Genomic DNA, 26282 nt, shown 5'->3' on the forward strand with positions numbered 1-26282 from the left:
CAATTCCGCGTTCTCTGCGGAACGTGAAATTATCCAAATTCCGCAAATTCCGTGAGCGGAATGGAATTTACCGCCCAGGCCTAGTCTATTGTGACCCCTGACAAGATGGGGACAGGACAGGGAGAAAGAGAGGAAGGGCATATCTGACACCTCAGGGAGAGGGAGTCCCCTAGATGCTTCTCCCACTTTAAAGAAGGCCCCAGTTTATATATTGGACAACAGACACCAACTCTTCAGTACACTTCTAGACTTACGGAAGACTCTGCCAGGAAGAAGGACTGCTGTGCTGCTGAAAGGCTTGCCACTCTGCTGGACAACTGCCCTGAAGGACTGCTGCCCTGCTGTGCTGACCTGTTTCCCGCTGCCCTCTTGCCAGGGAAAAATGACTGGACCTGCAACCTGTACCCTGGTCAACCAGAGGGACTCCAAGGGCTAGTCTATTGTAAGCAGCGCTTTGACTCTGCAGCTGGGAGTCCAACCCTGCCAAATGGTGCCACCCGAGTCCAGGACCTTTGGAAGTGGGCCTGAAGGTGTTTTGTCAGCAGAACTTTGGACCCAGCAGAACCGATGCATCTCCTCTGCTGCGTGGTGCAAACACGCAGCAGAGCTGACCCATCACCTCTGCTGCATGGGCTTTCCCTGTGCCAGGACTTTGCATCGTCCTCATAGCCCACAGCCTCATTGGAACCATCACTGTGGGATGCTTCCCTGACAAAGGCCCTCAAATCACAAGCTCCTCATTGATGGCATCCTCAATGACAGCTCAGGACTCCGCATTTCAAGCCTTGCAGCTTCTTTGGAACCTGCCGCTGTGACACATCCTCAAGGCAGAACTTTGCATTTCAAGCCCCCATCTTTAATGGTCTCTTCAATGATGATGCAGGACCTTGCATCACAACCTTGCAGCTCCTCTGAACTGACACTGTGTGACGTATCTCCGACCAGGACCTCACATCACCTCGGCTGCATGACGCACCCTCGAGTAAGGACCGCACAGTGCTCCACAACCAGGATTTAAGGTAGTCTTGTTCAGTGCGCCTAACTGTGTTCCTGTTGCCAGCCTTACCTCTATCACAGTCAGCCTGAACTTCTGACTTTGTACCTGTCTGCGCAATCAGATAACCACTGTTGACGCTTTGTGCTTCTTGGCAGTATATTTACAAAGTTTGCTTGTGACTACACACTGAAAAGGATTGTGGTTGCTACATGAGTAACCTAATTTCTTACACTACTTCTATAGCTTGATCTCAAAAGAAAAAGGTTTACATAATTATAGGAATCGGAAAGGCTCACTAAAAATTTAAATCCTGAACTTTTGGTTGCTCCTGTAGATTGAATACTCATGCAGCACTAGTACTTCACCAGGGAAAGCAGATAGGAGGCAAATCTCTGACCACAGGTCCCTGCATGATCTTTATTTACATGCCAAGAAAGCTTTCTTGAAAACATACTACCCCTATTTTTGGACCTTTTCATGTCAAAGGAAGAAAACGTCACTTCCAGCACGTTCCTTGCTCTTATCAAATGAACCCTTCATCAGGCTTTCGTTGTGGTGGCCGCAGTTTCTATGTCTCACCCCATAGGATGTCAACAATTTCATTTTCTCAGCTGTGGTGTCACACTCACAGTAACTGTGGAGCACACCAAACACTCACTTCCACCACATTCTATATATGACAATAAAAAAAAAGAGTGCCCAAGTCAGTTGCAATATATCATTGAAGTCTGAGCATGTTCCGGCAAACAGGCACGCTGAGATACAGCAAGTCTCTGGTATTCTGACAGAGGATAACTCTTCTCAGGTTCACGAATACAATGCAGGTTTCATCCAATAACAATTATGTTTTTATGTCTTAGTTCTGATGAACTTTTTCTGGCCCTTTCCATGGTGTTGCTGCACCCTTACACACAGTGTCTGTTTCTGGAGTTATGTGATTTAGCTTTGTTTTTGTTACCTTTTTTTATATTGGATGCTGCATTGCCTGTATTCATGCAAGCATGAATTATGTGCTACTCCCTAAGTGACTTAATGGAAAAAAGGGTGCCTTCTCTTGTTATCACCATGTCCTGGGCCTATTGCAGACACAGGAAGGGTTAGCACATATTGCCGCTCTGATCACAGCCTACAAGTATCTGCGGATCTTGAGACACGAGATGACAAAAGGTTCTTGTCTTGCACCAAATGATGAATTACGTCCCTGAAGAAGGTTTGACATGATCACACTGTATATCCTCTCCCCTTCCCAGAGTCTGCCTCTGGCTAAGGGCGCAGCAAGGAATTGTTCAGCCACATTTGTATTTATATCTGAAGATCTCATCAATTTATGAATGCTCGGATGAGCAACAACAGCAGCTATCTATTCTGTCACTAAACCTTCAACAACCTCTAATCTACTTACCACTCATAATTTACTTTTCATGTAGTTCACTTCTAATGTAGGCAATGTAACTCCCAATCTCTGCGTTTGATAGTGTAGAAATAAAGCATCTAAAGGACTGCACAGGATTATGATAATCTAAAACCATTTTACATCATTTTTTGCTGCAAATGCATCAAGGAATCAAGAAAACAGATTTGACTCAAAATTAGAGAGCTATTTTCCATCAGTTTTTCGCGAGAGAAAAGTGGAACGAAGCCCTACGTTTGCTTGTTGTGTAATAAACAAGCAATGTCAAAGCCAAAAGGATTCCCCTATGCAAGATCTATTGACTTGGAACACGGCATAGCACTTTTTTTCCCTTTATCAAATGTTGCAATCCGTGCTCCTGTGCAAAATTTTAAAAGTAGCTTGGGGGGCTGTAGGGGTAAGCAACAAGAGGGAGGAGGTTGGGGATTCAAGAATGGACAATGAGAGAAGGCAGGGGGTTGTAATGATAAAAGGTTAGCTGAAGGAGGATGCATGAAAACGGAGAATGAAAACTTGGACACTGGAGAAGGGTGGGGGATATGGAAAGAAGAGCCATGGGAAGAGGGTGTTTGGGATAATGGACAGCCGGAGAAGGGTGGGGTTAGCAACAATAGTTAATGGGAGGAAGGTGTTGGGCAGGGAAACAACAGACATCGGGAGGAGGTATTGGGATATTGGGATGCAGAACAATGGACAGACAGCGGGATGAGCGGACAACGGACAGCAGGATGAAGGTGGGGGAGAGGAGCAGTAAAAGTGGAATGAGGTGAGGGAGAGGGACTGCAGACACATGCACTCTATAAGAGTACATGTGCAAAACTAAAACAAACATTGGCAAAGCCAATACGTCTCACCTTTGAAAAGCATTAGCCGAGGTGCTGACTTCGCAAAGCTTTTTGCAAAATGCTACGAAATTCGTTTTATTTATTTAATTGTTGACTTACCTGCAATTATCCATATTCCGGTTTTTAGAACCCCCCACCCTGCCCCTCCCCCGCCCCGCCTTACCGCCCCACGGAACTCCCTCCACGGGCCGCGGCTGCTTGGTAGTGAATTGCAACAGCCAGACCCTCCTAAAAACAAGAAAAAATAAAAAAGGAAATCAGATGTGCAATGGAGGTACAGGGGTGGTAGATAAGGAAGTTAAAAGCAAAGCTATCAGATGTGAAGCAAGAAATGTGATTGGAAATTATAAGTAATGAGTTGACCCAAAGCTCACTGTTACTGTAACTATTGGGACTGTACACAATATGAGTTTGTTGGGGAGACCTAAAAAGGAGTAGAACTGAGAGAAATGAATAATTAGGAGCAGCATTCTGTATGCCTAATAACTAAGGGCATTGTAGGGCTATGATCAATAAGAAGCAGCATTGTGGGGCAGTGATTATTAAGACACGTAAATGGAGTGCAGAGAAACGGGGTATATCTGAGGACTAACACTGTATGGCCATAATATATTAGCAGCAGTATTTTGCAGGTCATGATGAAATAGGATTATTCATTTTTGAAAAATTATTAATAAAAAGCAGTACTGGGGGGTTTCCTAATCTAGTTTCCGAACCTCTGCAGGAAATGTTTTGACTAGTCACCTTCTCGAAACTGTATTTTAAATAAAAACGTGATGTGACTTGATTCTGTGCTATTATAACCCAGAGATTTGCGGGAATTGATGAGAAACAGAAAGTTAAGAGGTCAAGGGTTGGTGACTCTGAACCGTAGCGGACTGGTCGGAAGTAAACATTAATCAAAGCGATTCTAATCTTCGTAGGGAAGGATAGAAAAATGCAAAGAATATCCCGGGATGATGTCTCTATCTGTTTGGCGCCACATACCAAGTGCACTCCAACATAAGTGCATAATCCCCCTGATGGCCTTCCCCTGCCCTCGCTGGATGCTGGTATACTAAACATGGCATAGCCCTCTCTGTGAGTGTCCTTCCTAGCCCAGGTTTCTTGGAACATGCAGATTTCATGAACACCAATAAAAGAACCCCATTCTGGATTATCCAACTTGGGGGTGAGACCTGCTAAGTTCCAAGAAAGACATTTCATCACGGGTAGGCCCATACAACCTTCTGGGTTTAGGAAACGATCACCCTGATTTGCTGTTAGGCTTGGTATATTTGTCGCCTTCGGCCTATCTAGGTGAAGGCAATTAGTAATGGCAATGGGGCCGGCAGGGTTATCTGTGTTGTTTGCAATCACACACTGTTGTACTATAGGTGAACATGGGGTCTCCAGGGAAGGTCAGGTGTGATTTGATTGTTAACAGCCACATTCCATCCTTTGTTTCCTGCTCCACTCTCTACCCACCTTTGTTCCCCTGGCCCCTTCCCTAGTGCCATCAATTCCCCACAGGTTGAGGCCCTCCAGGTCTCCCCTGTTCTGACAGAGTTCCCTTGTGGGAAGCCCCTACTCACAGGTCAATCCACCAGTTCCAGTGAGTCGAATCTGTTTGTGAGTGGCAGATTGTAAAAAAGTGGGCTGGGGTGGTGTGAACCCCTAGTGTGGCATTGCTTGGTCTGTTCCCACACCCCCTCTCAAGACCATCCTGGCTTGTACATACCGGTGTAATGCTTGGAGGGTAAACATAGCCCAGGGGGAAAGAACCTATGCCACCCCCCATTCTATGGTTCTCATCTAGGAGTGTTTGGACTATGTTTGGTGACCTGAAGTTGATCACAACGCAGTCCCCTGTGGTGTTTTTAGGCCTCCAGCTTACCCATCCCATCCTGCAGGTCGTGAGTATGTCATCTGAATTCTTAAGTGAGAAGTTGCGATATTTGGCCAACCAAAAGACACATTTGTTTTTGTGTGCCGAATGTGATTCCCAAATGCCATTATTGAGCCCTGGAATGCCAGTTAAAATTATTACATATGGGGTTGTGGGCGGAGATTAATAAATGGCAAGTCTGGGCTAGCTCCGTCAATTCCTAGGCATTGGGCGGGGTTTACTCCTCCTTTGGATATTATTCCCTGTGGGTCATGATCCTGCACCTGGGACCTTGCTATGTGGGACCTACAGTCTCTACCTGTTGTTTGTACCTGGGCTTGTCCCTGTCTGTCTTGTGAATCATTAGTCTTAAGCCTAGCTACATGACTCAGCTGTTTGATCCCTCCCTCCTGACTAATATGATTTTGAGTATGTTATGGACACATAATACTTGGCAGTGGATGCTCTACCATAGTGAGAGGTGGGTCTTGGTGCAAGACTAAGTTTTTAGAAGGTTTATTCCCCCTTACAGGAGCCTCAATCTTTCCCGCCCATGTTTCAACCAGAGCCACAAGCTTATCTACCCTTTCCAAGAATGTGTTAAGTTCGTCCCTTACAATGTCCCTCATTTGGGCCTGCATGTCCTTGACCAGAGTATGTACCCAGGGAGGCTCTACCAAGCCTTCTTGCAACAAGAGGACCGTCACCATAGCTCCCTGATCGTCAGGAGTCAGGTGTTCTGGGGGGGGGACTTCTTGGGTTTGGACCCGGAGTTTACAGTTGGCTTACGTTTACTTGCTTGTGGTGCTGCAGTACGAGTTTGTCCGATGATCGCTTCAGGGCCAGGGCCAGGTGACTTGCATACCTGAGTAATTGGGATTGGGTGTTGGGTGGGCGAGTCTAGGACCTGCGCTGGCGGAACGGGTGAATCATTCTGGATGGAAAGAGGTGGGACAAGATCTGTGCCTAGCGATAAACGACTTTCTGTTCGTTCGATTTCCGTTGCCACTGCTCCAATTGCCTTTTAGAGCATCTTGTCAATGGAAGTTTGCTGGTGAGGCGTTACATTCTGGAGGGATTGCAGTTGGGATTTGCCTGCACCAAGGCACTTTCCCATGATTTTAATGTGCCGTTACAAAGGACTTATGGCAGATAATTAGACCCTCCTTCCCTCAGCCAAACCTTTACTTCAGGATGATGAAAAAGGAACACGTCTGTAGTAGGCAAAATTGGCAGCAACCCCCAGTACACAAAGATGATCTTAAGTTTAAGTCAATAAAACTGGGACTCTTTAAGATGAGAAAACACAGGAGAATCTGAGTCTGACCTTTGCTCCAATATTCCGGACGTCCAACCTTAGGGGTGTGGTCCAGCCCATCCTCTTCCGGGCTTCGCTATGTGATTCATTTTTTTTTTAATCAAGTCAAGAAACTCACAGTAGCAAGAATATTGACCCCCGATGGACACATTACAACTCATAAGAGATGCAAGTAATAGTAGTTAGAGCCACCAACCGGATTTTATCTGTCATAATGTTATCAGCTATTTCAAAACTTTGACCCAGTACTTGATTTTGTACAGGCTTTGGAACAGTAAGTGATGGACGATGATGATGAAAGCCACTCAATCATCAAGCAAAAGCATTGCTCTAACAACACAGACATTTACCTCCAGTTAAAGGTCATGGAGAGCAAAAAGCAATTGTGTACTCCTGCCAGGACTAACCCCATTCCGGGCATCATAAAAACGCCATAACCTTCTTTGTGTGTTCTGCATTGCTTTGATACTGAGGCATTATGTTTTTTTACGTGTTTTTGCCTAAAATGCAATAAACAGAGGGAACAGACAATAGTAAGAGCTTCTTTAGCAACAGAGTTACAACAGCTCTCCTCCAAGCTATTGAGATCACGTCAAGAAAATTGTGAAAGAGTAAGGTTAAGAGCTGTAGCTATTACTTTGCTGCAGTCTTCACTATATGTCTTGGCATGGGTCGAAAGGAGCACATTAAAGTCTGATAGAAGACTGAAGTCCATAGTTACTATTATTTTTTTAAGTAACAGCATGCAACATCTCAATTTGCTAGATTGCATTGCACAAGAGAGAAAGCAAACCACAGCACTATATGCACAGAAATCTGCCTGATACTTGTGTCACAAACGGATGCCTTGTGTGATTCAGTCTCCCACCATGTTGCAATGGTAAGCATGCCTTGTCCAGCACAGTATTAGTACTATAGGCATAACCTTCCAGTACGAATTACTATGCACCTTCAAACTAATAATGTGCCCATGCATTGGATGTGTGCTGTGTGCTTCAGAACTAAGCCTGGGCAAAGCACTACGCTACGCTCGCGTAGTTTGCGAAGTTCACGCTACTTCGCACTACGCGAACTGCACGTAGCACAGTGCGAACACGCGTAGCGTAGTGTTGCGTAGTGCTGCGGTCATTTTTTGCTTGCTCGCGGTCCTCAACGTCAAGTTGGCGACCGCGAGCAAGCAAAATGACATCCCGGCGAGACTTTTTCCTTGTTCGCGATCAGCAACTTCAAGTTGGCGATCGCGAGCATGGAAAATAAACCTCCCGGCGAGATTCCCAACGCGAGGAGGTCAGGTTTCTCATTGCGAGTGGTCGCGTATGCTCCGTACGCTCGCGATGAGAAACTATCAGTTCGCGTTGAGAAAGCTGAAGCTCGAGTAAAAATCTACTCGAGCAGCAGAAAACTACAGCTCGCACTGTGCAAGATGCCATTTTCAATGATTGCACAGTGCCGGTTGCTTGTCCGCACTGTTCAATCATTGAAAACAACATCTGGCACAGTGCGAACAAGGTACTACGCAGTTCGCGAAGTGCTACGCGTAGCCACTTTGCGTAGCTTCGCGAAGTGCTACTTCGCGAACTACGCCCAGGCCTATTCAGAACTCTTGCAGTGTGTCATTCTTTGGGGGAAATAACCTCTTGGTTGAGTCTGCTCAGCTAAGCATTAGCTTTTGATTCAATGACCTGTCTGGCTACATTGTTAAATCGGGCTTGCATTAACACCTATGGGTGTTTCCATTGATCCGCCCAAGTTCCAAACTTTTGATGCAAAGTGCCTCCAAGCAGTTTTTGCACAGTGTAAAGGTCACCTTTCATTTGTGCTCGATAGTGAATTGCACACTACGCTTTGTGTTGTGCTAGTGCTGGTGTGAAGATTTTGCAAATCTGGTTGATGCTATCAGTGATTTTCAGTGTGTGATCAGTAAAATGTCTCAAGTAGGTTCTAACAAGCAGATCAAGGTAACAGAGTGCTTTCTGCTCTGTTTCTTTAATGGTTGATACTTTTGCCCAAAAAAACAGTGATGTATTGCCACATAACTCCTGAGTGAGCAGAAGGGCAGACAGAATTATCTTGTGATCGGTGAGCTCTGAAACCAATCTAAAGAGTTCTTTGGAGATACTTTAAGGACTGAGCAATCTGAGCTCTGCAGTATGACTAGTTGCCTCTTTTGTGGCAAAGGTTTGCTCCTGCTACTTTATTTTAAATAGTTGCAGGCTTCATTTAAGTAGACTCCTCCATCTCTTTCAGGCTAGTTTGCTTCAGTTTGGCAGAAGAACTGGTGGAAAAGAAACATAGGATGTTAACTTGAACTGATGAACGTGACCACATGAAAAACATTTGGGGGGACCAATGTGTTCAATACGTTAGAGACAGTCACATTAAATAGATCAGACAGTGAACCTGGGGTAGATGTAGCCTCTGTGCAATCTTGCAGCTTTAAAGAGAACAGGTAATGACAGAGTTGTACTAAGGGAATTTATAGGGGCCGAGCAGAGAGAGACAAATGCAAGAAAAAGTGTGGAAAAACAGTCTGAGCAAATGATTAGCAAAGGGGTGTCTGTTTAAATAAACTGGCCAGGAGACCAATATATAACGCAAATGACCAGCACAATGAGTTGGAAAATGGCTTTGCAATTATAATGCCAAACTAGTAAAATGTATAGGAATTTAACAATCCAGCAGAAGTATATAGCCCAAGATTAAGGCGTCCTAAAAATAAAACATTTTCTTTATTCTATTTCTATGAAAAATTTCTGAGAACAATAAAGTGGGACAAAGTGTATATTCCTAGTACCCAACCTTAGTGTAAGGATCAACACTTCACATAGAAAGTCTGTGGCAGATTCAAACTTCGCTGCATTTAGCTATGAGCAGGAGATTATATCCAGGTCTCCACCTGCACTGCACTATGTCATTACAAAATATTTGAGAGCCAATAGGCATTGGGATGAAGTGCTGGAGAAGTTACCTTTAGGCAAGCCAGTCAAGCTTATTTAGAATGGGAACACCACATGATGGTGTTTCACAAGTCAGCGCATGTTTAGTACCAATGCTCTCAGGGAAGGATAATTAATAGTTTTGATCTGGGCATGGAAATGGATACCAGCTCAATGATAAGGGATGGAATAAATTCTCCTTCTTCAAAGTGTAATTACGAGTTTCTGATGGTGATAATTCAGAATATGCCGATTGCTAGTAACATCTTAAGCGATTACTACGTAATTTACCGGCGAAAGAAGAGACAAATGGCTTGATTTAGAGCTCAATATGTTGTCAACGTTGTGTCTAACAATGGATTTTGTGGTGTTGAGAAATGTGTAATTTAATTCACTAAATTGTTGTGTTCCTCTGTGGATTTGTGTATGATGTTTTTCTGTTTTCTGATTATTGAAAATTGATGGTTGATTAGAGAAAAAACGTATGAAAAAGTTTAAAAAAGAAAATTGATAGTAAAATAAATTAAACGAAAACTAACGGTCACATCAAGTGTCATGTGTGATCATGCGGAGTGAAGAATAACTGTTATCAGTACTGGCATGTGTGTTGTTGTGCGATTGTTAAATAGGCCTAGCCTTACTGACTAAGGGCCATGCCCTTTCTAGTTGAACCGAATAAGAATTCGGAGGCTACTCTGTCACAAACATAACGGATATCTCTTGTAATATGGCAGATGGGATATCAGTTACATTTGTGATGGAGTAACCAGTAACCCGAATTCTAAATCAGGCCCAGGGTTCTTGGCGACTTATAACGACCCAGCGTGCATGTACACAAATGGGCTGTTGTGATGTCCACAGAAAGAAATGCACAGGAGACAAATGAAGGTAAGTGAAGCTTTATTCATGCACCTTCCTGAACAACGGCACACCAACTGACTCTCAACGCTTAGAGTTCTATTCCCTCAACAATCTCCTCTGACCTCAAAGCATTCTGTGAGTCAGCGTTTGTTCCATCAAGCCCCATGCCACACTTCTCCCTCCCAACACAACACTGCAAAGTAATAAGTAAGGTTGCTGTAACAATAATTCTTGCCATCCCTTATCCAGTAAGAAATAAGAAATTAAAATAAACCGAGGTGTCTTGGGAAGAAGCGACCAAGGTAGCCTAATGCTAAAGAAGACATAAGGAAAACATAAATAAAAATAAAACACAAGAAATTTCATTTGGAAGAATAATGTGATAAATTCACTCTACAAAATCTCTGAGGTACATGGGTCTCTTAATAACCCTATTACTTCTCCTCTGCATTACCACACCTTCATAATGCCCCTTCTGAGCGCTTCAACTGGACATATTTCTCATTGTTTGTTCACCACCTGGTTAGTGAAAGGAGGATATCTTGGGTTTGGGAATAACTACCACTCTGCTTTTGTTCCAAATGAATCACTGACAGAATTTAGACTACAAGAATATCGACATAAAAAATATCGGAGGCAAAATATCGAGATCCAAAATATCGACATCCTATCTACATTATGGTAAGTACAAAAATATCAAGAAAACAAATATCGATGTCAAAAATATCGTTGTTAAAAATATCGTTTGTTATTTAAGTTTTAAAAATAATGTAAAATAAAGTAATTAATATATATAATTAAAATAAACCTAGTTTAAAAAAGTTTAAAATGTTTTAAAAATATAAATAATATATATATATATAATGTAAACATAAATTAAACAGATACATATATAATATATATACTTGCTTAATAATAATTTATAATAATGGTTTTTTTTTTAAATATCATATATATTATAAATACATATATACTACATTAACAAAAATGTTATAAAAATATTAGATAGCAGAGGTAATAAAATTAATATTCCATCTCAAGACAGTTCAACACTAAGGTGCCGATTCCGATCCTGTAAAACCCAGGTACGAATGGTCGTACGGAGCGTTTTCTCCGTATGACTCGTACCCGGGAAATCCTCCTTACAAACCAGCAAGTACGAATGGTACAGAAATACCATTTCCGTACGATTTGTACAAAAGTACGTGCGGCGAAAAAATACCCACATTTCCAATCCCGGACATCGCGTATGTGACGTCCGGACGGAGTCAGGCAGCGTTTTACGGACCAGCAAGTAAGATTCGTGCCGACGTCACTCCGCACGGACCATTTTTTACGGCAGCCAAAAACTGCTGGGAAATGGAGGACGAATGAAGAAGGAACACCAGTACGCGACGGACAGCCATGGACCCCATCCTATGTGTGATCCCGGCCCTACTAGCCTACGACCTGGTGCACAGAAACCCACGCAGACGCCGCAGAAGGTCAGAACAACACCCAGGGGCAAAGGGGGGGGGCAGGGGCAGCAAACATAACCCCCACCCAAGTTAAATTGTAAATATGTCCTGTACATACATGACCTCCTGGCTCTGGTCACTTCGGGGGTGCGTGTCCACCACTCCCTACGTACCGTCACAACGGAAGTGGACGTGGACGCGTACCCGTCACCCCGACAATGGTGGTACGGCCTGTACCCACGCTGTGGGGGCGTGGGTACGGCCCGTACCACCATTGGAGTGGTGATGGAGGTGTACGCGCCGTACCCACGCTGTGGGGGCATGGGTACGGCCCGTACCACCATTGTTGTGGTGATGGAGGGGTACGTGCCGTACCCACGCCCTCAGAGCGTGGGTATGGCCCGTACCACCATTGGAGTGGTGATGGAGGGGTACTCGCCGTACCCACGCCCTCAGAGCGTGGGTATGGCTCGTACCACCATTGGAGTGGTGATGGAGGGGTATGCGCCGTACCCACGCCCCCAGAGCGTGGGTACGTCCCGTACACCCTATGAATGCGGGGTTAGGGTCCGTCCCACCCGTACCCCTATGACATGGGGGTGGGTGCCCAGGACTCCCAGCAGTGGACAGAGACATGGGGGAGGGTGCAGAGGCCTCACAGCAGTGCCCAGACATATGAGGGGTGGGTGCATATCACTCCCAGCAGTGCCCAGACATATGAGGGGTGGCTGCAGAGGCCTCACAGCAGTGCCCAGACATATGAGGGGTGGGTGCATATCACTCCCAGCAGTGCCCAGACATATGAGGGGTGGGTGCAGAGGCCTCACAGCAGTGCCCAGACACATGAGGGGTGGGTGTGTATCACGCCCAGCAGTGCCCAGACATATGAGGGGTGGGTGCAGAGGCCTCCCAGCAGTGCCCAGACATATGAGGGGTGGGTGCATATCACTCCCAGCAGTGGCCTGACATATGAGGGGTGGGTGCATCATCCTCAGATGACCACAACTCCATGGGTCCATGAACGCATCCCCAATGTGCAACTATGTTGAGAGTGCCATATCAACACATCACTGACAGCAGTGTCCCACTCCCATGAGGATGGATGTCATTCCCCCACTGCATGACACACCACATGTGGGTGCGATGACAAATGACACATGCATACCCACCCCTGGCGGATGCAGCACAATACACACACTGAGATCATGTCACAAGACTGTATAGTTATGTGAAACCCACTAAACTAAGAGAGCCAAAGGGAACACACACTGTCACGCACATTCCAGGACTGATAGGAATGTACAGGTGCTGGCACAGCCACCAAGTTGTTGTCTCCCATGGAAGGAATAGGGTGGACTTCGCACAGATACAATGCCCACAATTGTCAGTCAGGTGACCAAATACCCTGCAGAACAAGTACCATATGTGTGCTAGGCTGGGAGTACACACATGCATAGTGCGGAAAAGGGACCATTTCCCTATGGAGGCATGGCAACATACTCTATACAAAAGTACAGTGACTACCAAGGATGGCACAGACGATGCAGCCGGACACATTGCTGAGCAGGCATGGACATAGTTGAAGGGATCCATCAGCCACCAAGGGAATGTAGACACAGGTCAGCACAACAATGGTGCAACTCCCTGCAGGGAAGATGTCAGGTGCCACAGAGGAAGGAACACTCCTTGGGACAATGTCTCAAAACACAAAGAGCATACACAACCAAAGAATCATTGAAGATACCTTGTGATGCCACGCAGATACCAGGGTCCACCCCATGAGCAGCAGACTACTACATTTCCCACATACCCAACACATGATCACCACCCCAACTCATGGAGCGTCAGCACCAACATCAATACCTGAAAAGCAATTGTGTGCAAAGTAAAAACAAAATGCTTTATTCAGCATGAAAACAAAAAGTTGAAAAGGACACTATTTACAAAGGCCATAGGCCAGTCCAGACACGAAGTCCCGGGGGGGGACACATGGCCACGCGTCTCCCCTAGCTTGCCTGCACATTAGATACCTCTGGTTGATCGACTGGGGTGGGGGCATCATGTGGGGAAGGACCAGGCACCGCAGGGACAGGAGGGCATGGGGCAGGTGTTGGGGGTGCAGGGACGGATGACTCCACCACAGGGGGTGGGGCAGCGGCAAAGGTGGAGGTCAGTATTGCGCTGCACATGTCCGCAAGCTCTTGCAGCGTCTCCCCTGCACCCGAAGGAACCACAGGCCCCAAGCAGGGGGGGGGGGTCGGAGGGATGGGTCGCAGCGCTACTGGGGGAGGTGGTGGACAGGGGGGGGACTCAACTCCCCTACCCGTGGAGTGCCTTGCCCGTTTGCACGCAGGTGAAACAGTGGGGCTGAGGCCCAGCACAGCCAAGTAGGTCTCCTTCTCAGACTGTGGGGCAGGGGAGCCGAGGGGAGTGACATTGGAGGGACTGGGGAGTGAGGCATGCGGACTCCGACTGTGTCTGCGTGTCTGTCTGTGTCCCCTAGACCCAGTGGGTGTGCCTTCTTCCCCCTGAATGTGCGTGACAGGAGGTGTGTGTGTGCCCTTCCCTGTTGGTGTGCTGCCTGTGTCTGGTGTGGTGCCTGCCTGGGAAGGTGTGTGTGTGCTTGGGACAGGAATGGGAGTGGGAAGTGTGGATGGCGCAGGAGTAGGTGGGGGGAGCAAGCGCTGCAGGGCACTCACTGCTGCCGTTAGTGACGAGTCCATGGACCTCAGCAACATCCGTTGGTCAGACATCGCTGATGACATGCCCTCCATGTACGACACCATCTGTGTCAGCAGTCTGGTGTGGCCATGGAGGACAGTCAGGATCGATGTCTGCCCAATCTGCAACTGCCGCTGACTGTCCACAGACTTGGCAGTGAGGACAACAGGGGAGACAGGGGCAGGGGGTGCGGTGCCTGGCACGAAGGAGACACGTTGTTGCCCTACATGGACAGAAGGGACCGGAGCAACTGGGAGGGCGGTGATGGGAATGGAGGGGGCGGTGATAGTTGTAGTGCTGCTGCCAGCTGTTGGAGCAGCAGCCGCCCCCTCAGGGAGTTCAGCCTCGGACCCGTCTGCGTCGTAGTCGGTGGTGGTACTACCCAGGTCCTCCGCCGTACTCCCCTCGCCTTCCGTGCCACTTGATGCTGCCGACTCGCCAGGAGTGGTGGCACTGGTGCTGGATCCCTCCTCCACGTCCGTGCAGGTGTCTCCCTCGGTGTCCCCCGATGATGCTGTGGGCAAGGTGAAGAGACAGGAAATAATCAGTCACCTGTGTACATCTGACACATGAGTCCAAACTAAATAGGTCACAGTGCATATCATGAAAAGCATCATGAGGAACATCTAGAATACCCAGCACATATGTAAGCCCTGCACTCCCCAGTTGGTTCACCCAACATGCCCCCTGAAATAATGAAAATCAGGACACCACAGCAAATAACTGGATATCCAATTATACAGAGAAGCTAGTGTCTGTGAACAGTGGAGCACAGGCAGACCATGACGGCATGCCACCTCCTGGCCACTGTGAACGAAATAGTATTGGTGCACCCAATGCCAAATAACAGACGCCAATGCTGAAGGGGTCCCCACACTCATAGACCTGTGAGTACTGTAGAAAAGCTAAAGTAATACTATCTGATCCATTGGGAAGCACAAAACTTTACACAATTGACATATTTGGAATGTGTGAATGCCCCACCTGTGGAACAGAACACACATGTGCATGAATATCAGAAGTCACACAAGGAGGTGCACACAAAACTACATTTACACAGTCATTGTATGAGCTGCCCGCCTAATGCCAAGAAGCCAATGTTAAGAAGAAATGTGGTATCAAGAAGTACATATACATGGCACCACGGTGGTCGGGATGACTTGACACCGGTAAGTTGGCATCAGCAACAACCAAGGACTAACCCAAATGCTAACACACTGTGGGAACATGGATATGTATAATTCCTAAACAAATTTTGGACAGAAATTTGCCCATGTTCTAATAGTGCCAGCGTGTTCCACAAAAGTGTAAAAGTGGTACTTGTGCACTCCCTTGGGAGACATCTGACATGCAGGCACATCATTGTCCTTCACAAAAATCAAAGTGAAGCATATAAACTATTGGGACATGTTGACAAGTGTAGTGAGTGCCAGGGCACATGACTTCTTGAATAACAACTTAAAACATGCCACCTGTCACATGGCCATCCGTACCATGATGACACAGTTGGCAACACATCTGACACACTACCTGTCATGTGGAGTGGCACACATGTCCAGACACAGGACAATGCATTAGCAAATGGCCCTGAAATTTTGTTGGAATAAGGAGCACCTGCACTGAGGAGACACCCTGATGTAAACGAAGAATGTCCACACAGATGTCAGCACACACAGACCAAACCACATAGCATCTGGAGCACACACACGTGCCAATAATGGATGAGCAGGAAACATGTTTTTTAACTTGTGACACATGCTGCAAAGCACAAACATGACACCCGCACAACATGCCTGGGTCACTGCACGTTGAGTGTCTGTCCAGACAATCATCACACACTGGTCAGACCTGGCAAGGAGACATAAGGTTTGGACATGTAGTCATTGCCCGCAAAAACACCCCATACCTGAGACAATGTGATTGAGACAGTTCAAGAAGTGACACCTCTCAATCTGGGTTTACTAAAAAGTGCATCAGGAAATCCTAAATATACTCCACATCACCTCGTGAGGCTGCCAACACATATTTGTGACAAAAAACCTCAACAGATTGTTGTACATAGACACACAGGCAATGGCCAGTGTGAGGATGCTGAAGCAAAATGGGGTCAGCCTGTACAATGGGCACATGTAGCACACTTTAGAGAAATGCAAATGAGGCCAGGGAACAATGCCACGGAGGCAAAACTATGCTGAACACATTGAGAATGGGCACAGTGTTGGATGACACACATGATACCGAGGCAAGGGTGTCTTAGGGTACTGTAGTGGGCACACTGCTCCATGGTCCTGGAATTATCTGACTGTAACATGAGCTACCGTCCCAGCACTATGCATATCTCCCACTCATGCACATCATGTCTGAGGCCACAACATCGGTCATGCATGCTGCAAGTCTGGTGACACACAACAAACACACATGTACCTACCCCCTTGCTGCTGCTGCTTCGCCTGTAACCGCCTATCCATGTCAGGGAAGGCCACCGCCAGGACACGCTTGATTTGGTGGGTCAGGCGCCGGCGCCCGCGGTTCTTGCCTTCTGGTGAGTCCCCCAGCAGGACCCGGGCGATCCTCCTGGTCCAGCACCGGATGTCCTGCCAGCGTTTCCTCACCTGTGTCAGGCGCCGACTGCGACCCTCCATGGAGATCACGGCCCTGACGGCCCGCTTCCATATCTTCCCCTTCTCGTAGGCGGTCATGCATGCTGCAAGTCTGTTCATTTCGACACTCACACTCCTATGTTGAGACTCAGCATCAGTGCCAACTGATATGGACCCCCAAATGACTGAACAGGACAGGGCACAGGCAAGGTAACAACACATGTCTCCGACCCCACCCCCACATGATGCAGACCGCAATGTGCACTTGGATTAACTGCCAGCCTAGATGACCATGTTCAATAGTGATAACACATAGACCAGGGAACCCATGTCAAGGAGGGGAAAGGAGGAAGAACAGCAGCGGATGACTTTGGGGAACAGAAAAAGCAATGCACATATTAACCCTGGCAGTGTATCCATGCGACTGAATACTTCCCAAAGTTGGTGACACACAACAAACACACATGTACCTACCCCCTTGCTGCTGCTGTTTTGCCTGTAACCGCCTATCCATGTCAGGGAAGACCATCGCCAGGACACGCTTGATTTGGTGGGTTAGGCGCCGGCGCCCACGGTTATTGCCTTCTGGTGAGATCCCCAGCAGGACCCGGGCGATCCTACTGGTCCAGCACCGGATGTCTTGCCAGCATTTCCTCACCTGTGCCAGGCGCCGACTGCGACCCTCCACAGAGATCACGGCCCTGACGGCCTGCTTCCATATCTTCCCCTGCTCGTAAGCGGTTACCTGTGAGGATGCCAAAGTGAGAATAGATCACTACACCTGCTCCATGTCACAGAGACACACATTAGAACATCTTTGATTTGTTGAACAGGGCATAGTATGCTGCAAAATAATAGCACCTTTGTCATAGGGACATTGGCCTCTGTGTAAGGCCCAATGCACTATATGGCATTGGATGTACACAGGTGGCATGAGGGGTGCAACATACTCCCTGATCATGGCACACACTGTACATCACAAGCAACACAAAGCTGATGGCCAGCACCTCCAAGCAGTCACCTGCCCCAGGCCACTGACCCAACATCAGCAGACTACACAGACACACACAGGCACAGATCATTCACCTGCCAGTGGCAACAGCTGATACAAACCTCACTCTGCACATGTGCCACTTGCCTGGGAGGTGTCACAGGCGTGGGGCTAGCCCAGCAAGTCAGACACACAGCACGGATCACTTCTCACATCAGATGGGTAGAGCTGTTGCCTCCTCCATGCAGCTGTGGTGCAACACTCCACATAGACACTCACCCACATAACAAGGAACATTCACACACATCAATGTCCAGATCATTTGGACACTCTCACCACAGCTCCACTCAACTCACACACATCTGTGGGTACAGTCACCTGTCACACGGGGGGAACACTGAATCACCTCAGGACTATAGAACAAGAAGGGCCAAGAGGATTAGCTATGCTGAATGTGCCATGCAGCATGCAGTGAATGTCACAGTAAGCACAATGCAAGTGAGGAGTGCACACATGAACCACATCATGCTCTGCATGACAGACATGAGCCATCCCCCCCCCCTGGGACCCACTCTAAACAACGTTTCATGTCTGTCACACCTGGACACAATGCCAGAAGTGCCAGTTACAAAAAGAAGGGGCACAGTCAAAGGTAGCGGAGTCAGCACTCACCTGCACCCCTGGTCTACCATACAGGCTGGGGAACTGTGGGAGGATGACGTCCAGCAACGCCTCATTCTCTTCCTGTGTGAATGGCTAGGCCCTCTCCACAGTCCGCGACATGGTGCCAGAGGAATCACAAGCAGCAGCAGTGGTGTCGAATCAAAGGTTGTTCAGGCAAGTGCCCTCTCATGGGTTCTGGCTGACTTATATCTGCCTTGCTGGGCTATTTCAGTAACAGGAGTACAGAGTGATTGGTCAGACTCATTTGCATCCTACGTTTCCTCCAATCCCTTTAAACATACACCAGTGACAGCATTAGAATTTTTTCAAATTTGCTGCATCATGTCAAGTCAACAGCCACTTTGCAACAATGTATAATGTGGCCAACTGCTTTTTTCAGGCCACATGATGGAAAAATTTGATCTTTAAAGTGGGTATCCATGACAACCTGCATGCATGTAGGCCCTAATACTTGTCCCTTATGTGTCCCCATTGTAATTTTCAAATCCCCACACAGGTACGGTGCGTTTCACACGTACCCCTAGTGCACCACTACTCTAGTGATACGGCCCGTAGCACTATGGTAGTGTTGGCGTAGGCGTACGCCATAGTGCTACGGGCCGTACCCGCGTGAGTACGGCCCGTAGCACCATGGTAGTGTTGGCATAGGCGTACGCCATGATGCTACGGGCCGTACCCGCGTGCGTACAGCCCGTAGCACTATGGTAGTGTTGGCGGAGGCGTACGCCATAGTGCTACGGGCCGTACCCGCGTGTGTACGGCCCGTAGCACTATGGTAGTGTTGGCGTAGGTGTACGCCATAGTGCTACAGGCCGTACCCGCGTGTGTACGGCCCGTAGCACTATGGTAGTGTTGGCGTAGGTGTACGCCATAGTGCTATGGGCCGTACCCGCGTGTGTATGGCCCGTAGCACTATGGTAGTGTTGGCGGAGGCGTACGCCATAGTGCTACGGGCCGTACGCACGCGGGTGCGGCCTGTAGCACTATGGCATACGCCTACGGCAACACTACCATAGGGATACGACCCCTACACACGCATGTACGGCCCGTATCTCTATGGCGTACGCCTACGGCAACACTACCATAGGGATACGACCCCTACACATGCGTGTGCGGCCCGTATCTCTATGGCGTATGCCTACGGCAACACAACCATAGGGATAGGACCAGTGTGTACACGTACATGTGTACGGTCCGCACACACAGGCGTACTCCTGACCAACCCCTATATAGTGATACGAACGTACACACGCCCTCAGAGCGTGTGTACGGTGCGTTTCACAGCTTACACTGGTGATAGGAGGCGCACAGGAAAGGAATGGAGGTGTCAGACTAGCACAGGAATGGACATCAAGTCATTGTCAGTGCAGTCCTTCATGTGTAGGGCCTAGGTGTGTCAGGCAGTGATGTGGCACATGTCTCCTCATGTTTTAACCCAATAGTTGTGTGATGACCTGTGTACACATGTCATGTGTGATGGGGCACTATGTGACACACTTCCCCTTCACACCTTTAACATGTGTGCATGTAGTACTAACTTGTCAAGCACTGCATCACTGGCATGGCACAGTCACCAACACCCGCAACTATCCCCTGATGCCAGGTACACGGATGATAACACCTGACATCTAACTACCAGTGTGCCACAATGTGACTATGCCATGTGTGTGTCATGTGTTCCCATGAGCTTGCTGTTGGTGTTCCGTCAACTGCATCTGCTGTAGCAGCATCCAACATGTGTCTGTGTGTAGATGCCCATGTCACACTATTACGCACACCAGGCCACATGTGGAATCAAATGTAGCGTGTGTCTGTATGCATCGAACAGGGACTTGCGAGCTGAGGACATATCTGCGTAGACTCAATGTCTGTGTCATCAGTTTTGACATGTACCCCTTCATGGCAAGGTGTGTGGTCTGTCCTTTTTCAATGACATGTGACCTGTGCGTCTAGCTTGCCGCCAGCTGTCTGTATGAGATAAGATCCTTCAAATGCACATATGTGGATATATGTCACTCCTGTAATGTGTCTGGCTGTTCACTCACACTGGCCCACAGCTACTTTCATGGCATGTCATGTAGACCTTGACAATCCACGTTTGTAGCTGGCTCTTGGTAGGAGTATCACCTGGCTGGCATACGTGTGCAGGATGTATTGCACAGACCAGACTCTGTATGTAGCATATGTGTATTGGCTGTTGAACATGTGCTCAGTTCATTGACATTGGTGTAGTAATGTACTCAATCTTCGTTATTCCTTCCAAATTTCTGCAGGGCACCGCCTCTCCCCCGACCAATGCCAGACTTGGCTGCCATGAGGGAACGTGACTGCATACACCGCTACAGATTCCCCTAACAGTTAATTGTGGACCTGACAAACAGGCTGGCACCACACCTCCAACCGCGACACAATTATCCGACTGCGCTGACCCCCAAGATGAAGGTGATGTCAGCCCTACCTTTCTTTGCCACCGGTACGTTTCAATTGACCATAGCTGATGTGGGTGGCATGTCCCAGACCATGTTCAGCCGTGTCCTGCATGATGTTTTAGAAGCCATGTTGGAGCACCTGGATGAATTCATCCATTTTCCAACTCGTGAGCAGTTGACAGGTATCAAGGGTGAGTTCTATGCCCTGGGAGGGATGCCCCATGTAATTGGGTCCATTGATGGGACACATGTGGCTTTGGTACCACCACAGGCACAGGACGTAGCCTTTAGAAACCGTAAACATTATCACTCCATTAATGCCCTTGTGGTGTGTCTTGCTAACATGCTGATTTCCCATGTCTGTGCACGTTTTTCAGGGTCAGCACACGATGCCTACATCATGAGGCGTAGCAGGGTGCCACAAATGATGCTGCAGCTGCACAACAAACGGGCATGTCTTGTTGGTGGGTAGACTCTGTGTGTCCAGTATTCAGCGGTATCTTAGTATGTGACGGCATCTCCTGACCCACTTCTTTACATGATGTTTCCATGTAGGGGACTTTGGCTATCCCAACATGCCATGGCTGGTGACACCTCTCCGCAACCCCAGAACAGCTGCAGATCACCGTTACAACAACGCCCATGGGCAGACCAGGCGAGTGATTGAGAGGACGTTTGGCCTCCTGAATAAGCCTGGGCAAAGCACTACGCTATGCTCGCGTAGTTTGCGAAGTTCGCGCTACTTCGCACTACGCGAACTGCACGTAGCACAGTGCGAACACGCGTAGCGTAGTGTTGCGTAGTGCTGCGGTCATTTTTTGCTTGCTCGCGGTCCTCAACGTCAAGTTGGTGACCGCGAGCAAGCAAAATGACATCCCGGCGTGACTTTTTCCTTGTTCGCGATCAGCAACTTCAAGTTGGCGATCGCGAGCATGGAAAATAAACCTCCCGGCGAGATTCCCAACGCGAGGAGGTCAGGTTTCTCATTGCGAGTGGTCGCGTATGCTCGCGACCGCTCGCGATGAGAAACTACCAGTTCGCGTTGAGAAAGCTGAAGCTCGAGTAAAAATCTACTCGAGCAGCAGAAAACTACAGCTCGCACTGTGCAAGATGCCATTTGCAATGATTGCACAGTGCCGGTTGCTTGTCCGCACTGTGCAATCATTGAAAACGACATCTGGCACAGTGCGAACAAGCTACTACGCAGTTCGCGAAGTGCTACGCATAGCTCGCGTAGTGCGAACTTCACTTTGCGTAGCTTCGCGAAGTGCTACTTCGCGAACTACGCCCAGGCCTACTCCTGAAGAGCCGATTCCGTTGCTTCCACAAGACCGGCGGGTCCCTCCCATATGCACCGGTGAAGGTCTGCAAAATCTTCCTCGTGTGCTGCATGCTGCACAACATGGCAGTGGAGAAAGCTGTGCCACTCATCCTGGATGCCGATGAGCAGGAACATCCACCCGTGGAGGATGACGGCCTTGGTCACGAGGCAAGTGAGGAGGAGGAGGAGAAGGAGGAGGAGGACATCAGGAGTCAGCTCATACGCAACTTCTTCTCATAATGGTGAGTCCCTGGGTCTGAGTGTGCACGCTTGGAGCCTTGTGTGGCATGTGTTGCAATATGTGTGTCCAGCTGACTGTATGCTAAGTGACTTTGAGGTTTGTGCTGATGTGTCACTCGAGTGCTGATGTCATTCCACACATTTTAGCTGACACACTCAATTGACAACTAGCATGGTGTCAACCTTATTCATGTAGAGTACATGACCATGCATGCGGATGACTATGTTTTTCCTGACTTCTTGTGTGTCTCTCATCCCCAGGTAGTTGCGCATGCTGTCTGCTCGTGGCATCGTTGTGCTCCTGCTATTCCTCATGAGTAATGCAACGTGTGCTGAATCAGCGGTACATGCACGGACATGGTGAAAAGTCTCCTTTGGGTAAGGATTGCAGCAAGGCTTTTTGTGTGTGGTAGTTGTTTGTAATGTGTGGGCACTGCTCCTGTGCAGGTTTTGTTACTATGCATACATGTCGACTCACCATGGGGCACATGACATGTAGCATGACTCACATGAATTGATAGTCACACTTCGTGACAGTCATCTGTTATGGGATTGTGGTTTTTGATGATGGCATCAATGTGTGTACAACTTCCCTCGGAAACATACGGGAGGCTACGGGTGGACATATTGCGGGACATCCCCATAAGAGGCTCAATGGGGAATTGCAGCCTCTCCATGTGCAGCAGGAGATGTTTGGCTCACCCCCTTCACTTGTGTGCCACTCCCATGGATTTACAGCATGGTGCGAAGGGGGTGTCCAGTGTAGGTCCCACATGTTAATCCAAAAGACCTGTGAGTCTGTTAATATTGATGCATTTCCATGTGTGTGAGCCTGAGTAATAAAGGTGTTCCTCAGCCTCCAAGGTGCCTCATCTCTGTCAATGCAGGTCTCTTGCCACTGTGCATGCGCCATCTCTGGCATGGTTGTCAAGGATTGTGCATATGAGTCTATGTGTAGATTAGCAACCTGCATGCTTTTCTACATGTATTTGATTCTCTATTGTGCATGAAGTCCATGGCTGTGTATGTGTTTTGGTATGTTGGTCCCCACAACGGGCCATCAACACCTTCTGGGGTGTGTTTCCTGTGTGCAGCTTGGCCTTCAGTTTCATGATCCGGTGTCAGTCAACTTTGGGGATTGTGCATCCTTTGTCTCTGGGTGTGCCATTGAAAACCGGTCACTCCTTCCTTGACATACACCTGTTGCAGTAGTCCTTTCTGACATCCTAGTCTTTGTGTGGAAATTGTGGCATAGTTCCCAGGACATGCCGCCTGCTGTTGCAGCCACTGCAGCAAGGGCACACAAAGTTTCCTGATTTGGCAACACACACACATCAAAGATGCTCCTCCCTTCCTCCATCAACCCATTCATTTGGCTGTCATCAGCTTGTCTGTGCCACAGTTGCAGCCACGCGGTGCCAAAGGCTGGACCGTCTGCACATGCAACGTGCACATTGCACGAGCCTCATGTCCTTGCATGACCCACATCACACTACAGTCTGATGTTGCAGCCACCCTCCAAGCAATGTCCATCCACACATCTGCTGCCAGCTCTCAGGCATACACTAAGCGCACACACAACACCTTTGCATGATGAGTGTGCAACTCCGACTGCCTACACAGCGCTGCCATGCCTTCCAGGCCCTGTCACACCCACCAGGTCATGTCCCTCCTACTCCCCACCGGCTCTGTACCCCGGCAAGGCCATGGGAGTGGGACTCAAGGCTTCTGCATGTAGTATGCTGTCGTTGTGAGGCACATGGCACAGGTATCATCTCTCAGCGTGTCAATCTACAATTTGTCCAGGACCCCCCTCTCTACCATCACATGCGCACACAACCTCATCATCAACTCGTATGCCATTGACAGCCAGGTGCTCCTCACCCTCACCAAGGACGCAGACATTGCCAGTTCCAATATTCTAGATTGCATGAGATCCATTGATGAATGGCAGAACAGCAGCCACCTGAGGCTGGACTTGTACAGGACTGAGGTCAACATCTGAGGATTGTCCCCTTACAGCTGGGTCAACTGCTTGTGTCCCACCCGCAGAAGCCCCGCACAAGCACCCAGTGTCCATGCACACAAGATGGTGTGCATCATGGATTGCTTGCTCACATTTGCCATGGTAATCACCAGCATCTGTGCCTCAGACTGCAACACCCTCTGCATTATGCACATGATCTCCAGATAGATCCACTCCAAGGAAAGACGGACCATCCCCCAGGTCCACGACAACATCCGTGTCAAATACTGCCCTGCCATCTACGGGGCAGCCCCATCCAAACTCCCAGGATACTTGTCCACATCCAGGCTGCATCTGCACACCTCAGCTGCAACATCCCGCGCCCCAGCCACATCACCGTCCAGCAGAGATAGCTGCAATGGATCACTGTTTGCTGAAGGATGACCTTCAGACTCCCCACCCACACTCAGGAGGCAGGCCACAACCCTGACCCAACACCAACCTTGTACCACTGTCATCCGAGAACCCGTAGTGCCATCTCCGTGTATCCAACCTTGACCTGGCCACCATTCTTCAGATCCACCGTACTCCAACATGCAGGACATAGTTCTCCTACCTGGGAACACATACCTGGGACTCCCTCCCCGGGAACCTCCAAATGAGGCATGACCTCTACGCCTTAATGATACTCTTCCAAATAGATCTGTCCGCACAGTATTGCAAGCAACCCCTCAACAGCTTGAGGCCATCACAGGTGAGTATTGTGCTCCATGTCTGCATTGACTGATAAATTGTGACCCATGTGTGTCCTGTACCAGACTCAGATCCCAGGGTATGGATGGCTGGAGTTAGTTCAACACTTAAGCATAGTTTGACATTTACACACACATATGTTGTGGACTAATGCCAAATGACAGCAACATCTCATGCCAATTTTTTATTTTTATTTTTGGTGGGGTAAGTCTTTTGGTAGATGTACTAAGGTGCTCTACCGGGTGCATAGAATCCAAAGTTCACAGGGGGAGATGGCATCCTTGTCAGTTGGAGTCATCAGAGTCCAGACCACAGTGTTTGTCATCATTGGTCAGACTGTGACCAGCAAGTCCATGTGGCAGAGAATGTCATTGGGTGAGGTGCTGCTGTTGCGCCAGTGGGCCAGGTGCCAGGCCAGGTGACCTGGGAGATGTGGATGGTCCGCTGACTCTCACGGTCTTTTCCGTGGACGACCCACCTTCCTTGCGGGACCCTCAGATGCAGGCCTTGACGATGCTTGGGACGCTCCGTCGGATGAATCCTCCTCCTCCTCCCTCCCTGTGGCTGGTGCTGGTCTTCGCCTGGTGGCACAGGGAGGGTTGCCCATGTTGTCGGCGATCCGACGGAGTGAACGGCTCATGTCCGTTTGCACCGCCAGGAGCTCAGCCAGTCTTGCCTCCATCCGTCCTTGGTGTTGTTGTTGACTGGCATGTTGCTCGGCCTGCAGGTTCTTCATCTCGTCGAGGGTCCCCTTCATCTCTGTGAGGCTCGACACTACCTGGCTGATGCCCCTGGTGTCACACCGGTATGTGTCCAGGATGTGGCGTATGTGTGACATACCGGTTCCCTCAGCTGGCTGGTCTGGTTCTCGCCTCCGCCTGCCTC

The sequence above is a fragment of the Triturus cristatus genome, chromosome 6 (assembly GCF_964204655.1).
Source record: "Triturus cristatus chromosome 6, aTriCri1.1, whole genome shotgun sequence".
NCBI lineage: Eukaryota > Metazoa > Chordata > Amphibia > Caudata > Salamandridae > Triturus > Triturus cristatus.